We start from the raw sequence: 3,342 nt of genomic DNA on the forward strand, positions 1-3,342 counted from the left end.
GGGCCAATGGGACCGGCGCGTCCCACCACTGGGGAGAGATGGTCAAGTGTGGGAGACGACGTGGTCCTCGCGGAGAGTCAGGTTGCCTAGCAACCAGAGCTCGGCTTCACCTGTAAGACTTGTGAAATACTTGCTTTACATTCAATCTTAACGTTTGCTAGTTTCCAGAGCTGCGAAGTGCGCCTTCCTTACAAGCTGGAGCCGAACACGCCACCCAGAATATGTAAATCTGTTAATATTCCAAATATCCGATTTGTAAATACCCAATATTGTCACCTCTATCCAAAGCCACCTTGACTTTTTAAGAGACTGCTGTTGGGATGGTTCTTCCTAACGAAACCGAAGACGAGGTAGTTTGGGGATTAGACACCAGCAAGGACAGAAAGGGGATCTTTGCCTGCCCGTGCACTCTGAGAAAGGGGCTCCGCGGGGCCTATTTCCCACCGCATCCTCCGAGCTTGAGATGTCGTAGGTGCCAGGTAAAAGGCTGTTGAAAAAAAGGAAGACACCCCATAATTCCCACTGCAGGGAATCCACAGTTAGGGACTGCCTAGCTCCCCCAGAAAGCAGAGAGGAGCGATTCAAGCCCGAGGAAATCACTGGAACGCTATTTGGGAGAATCCAAAAGAGGACACTTAGGGCCTTCTATTAGACTCTGCCTTCTCTCTTCCTCGGAGAGGGAAACCCTAATACTTAGCTTTGGTGGGGGACTGTGAGAGATTCGGAGTTTTTTTGTATCTCTCACCCTCTGAGTTAGGAAGCTGCTGATAAAGGGTCACTGATGATTCTATGCATCATGTAACTACTGTTACGAGAAAATTTATTAGCCACTATAGATACTAATCTAGTAAGAGACATTCTCGGCAGCAAAGTAGCAAGATACATTGGCAATGGAACAAGTGGTGGCATTAAGTTTTTCAGGGGAGAAGAGCACTCGTTAATGGTTTTCTCTCCATGGTATGGCCCATGAAATTCAATTCTGTTCCAGAATCAATGCCATTTCATATTTTCCAAGACTAACTAGATGATAAAGGGAGAGACACAGCCCAGTTGTGATCGATAGCAATTTTGAGAAGGGGATTAAACATTCTTGGCCTCTTAGAAAGCATTGAGAGGCAGTTAAGGGCTAACATAAGAAAGAGGACACAGCTTTGTTCTGAAGAAAGGGAGGGCAAATAGTTCCAACTCCAGGAGTACACAATAAGAAATGATTAGCCAGATAGTCGTGAGGATGATCGTCTTGTACAACAGGAAATTTCCACCGGGCACAGACTATCTTTTCGATCAAATCCATCTTCATTTAAACAAAGTGAGCATGGTTGTTGATCGTTGGGAAACCAAGCCATGGATAACTAAGTGGGTTAGTAATTAAATACAGAACGGCCCCACTGAATTTTAAAACAAGCCTCTGAGATTCTGTAAAATATAGGAGATTATACCAGGCTCCACAAATACTAGGTATGGCCATGCAATTGAGGACAAAGTATACATACTCCTCCTGTATTTATTCTGCAAGTTTTTTTGAGCTACAATTTGACACAAGCAGAGTGAAGTCAGTGTCGTACTTCAGTGTGCATTATTCAGATTTGGTAAGATATGTTTTGTTACATTGTTTCTAAATGTCCTGCCAAGTAATATTGGTCAAGTCTGGCTGTACATCAGTTTATTGTTCTGCATTACTTTGAAAGGAACAAAAGTTTCTCAAGAGTCAGGAAGATGTAATGATAACATTTAGTATTATAAATTCATCCAGTGAATAAGGATGTACTTTCTACCTGCTCTGTGGCAGGGATTGTGCTAGGCCTGTGCTGCCCAGTGGGGCAAACACTAGCTACATGTGGCTCTTGAGCATCTGAAAGGTGGCTGGTCCAAAGTGAGATGTGCTATACGTGTAAAATAATACACCAAATTTTAAAGACCTAGTGCAAAACAAAAAGGAAACATCTCATTAATAATTTTATGTTGATTATATGTCAAGATAATATTTTTGTTATACTGGGTTAAATAAAAGATAATTATTAAAATTAATTTTACCTGTTTCTTTTTAGTTTTAAAGGTAGCTGCTAGAAAATGTAAAACTACAGAGGCAGCTTCCACTCAGGCTAGACAATTGGAAGAGCAGACTCTGTCCTTTAAAGAGTTCATAGTCTAACGAGTGGAGGGGAGAAAAGCAAACAGCGAAGGGTTGGGTTTCCAGCCCGGAACTCACTAGTTAAAGAATAGGAGAGGGTGGGGTGGAAGGAAACTCCAAATTTGCCAACAAAGATATCTCCATCTCTTCAGATTTAAACAGCTGTGTTTGCCTAAAAATTCCATCAATGCCATCTCTCTAGGTCTAGGAAGCCTTCCACTAGGCAAGATGGCATCGGGTTTTATGGAACGTACTGGGTTGTTGTTACATCAGAGGAGGGGCTCAGCCCTACTTGTGGGTTCTGGTACTGGCCTCCTCGGCTGACTGGGCCCCGGCTTTGGCTGTCCCCAGGGCTGTCGAATCCTAAGGCATCACATTAGGCCCACCCAGCCTGTCTGCAACAAAACCCTGCAGCCCTGCCGAGCAGCAGGGCTAGGCTATGTTTCAGCTTTTTTCTTCCCCCTGCTCCATGGGAGGAGTTTCCGTAAGCCCTCCGCAGGATTTGGGAACAGGGCTGGGGGAGGAGGGCGGGCTGCAGGGGTTGGGGGGCAGGGTGACTGTCCCTACCTGAGTGCACAATGACGTGCGTTCTACTCTCCTGCCACACTCCAAAGTGGTCTTGTGGGCCCCAGGGAGATACTCTCCTCTCTCCAGGACGTGGCCCCCTCAAAATTCTGAATGGGAACTTGATTAAAAACCCTACTGATTTAACACCCCTACGCCAGCAATGCAGTGCGTTTTCCAACACTGCTCCCCTCTGCGGTCTTACCTCTTGCTCTTCCTCTTGCCCATCTCTCACTCCTGAGAGGGTTACTACTGCGGGAGGATGCGTGAAAGGCAGTTTTTATTTAAAAAATTATTTTTCCTCACCTGAGGACATGCTTAGTGATTTTAGAGAGGGGAAGGAAGGGAAAAGAGGAGGGAGAGAAACATCAATGTGAGAGAGAAACATCAGTTGGTTGCTTTCATAGGCTCCCCAAAGGACGTCCAAAACTGAAACATAGGCATGTGCCCTGACTGGGAATCGAACCCATGACCTTTTGGTTTGCAGGATGACACCCAACCAACTAAACCACACGGGCCAGGGTGAAAGGCAGTTTTTAAATAACACAATTGGCGGTTTTAATACAGTTCAAGTGCTACACAAAGAAACATACCTAAAGGACAATGAAAGTTCAAAGGAATATCTAATCCATCCTGTGGTCAAAGAA

The sequence above is a fragment of the Desmodus rotundus genome, chromosome 1 (assembly GCF_022682495.2).
Source record: "Desmodus rotundus isolate HL8 chromosome 1, HLdesRot8A.1, whole genome shotgun sequence".
Lineage (NCBI taxonomy): Eukaryota > Metazoa > Chordata > Mammalia > Chiroptera > Phyllostomidae > Desmodus > Desmodus rotundus.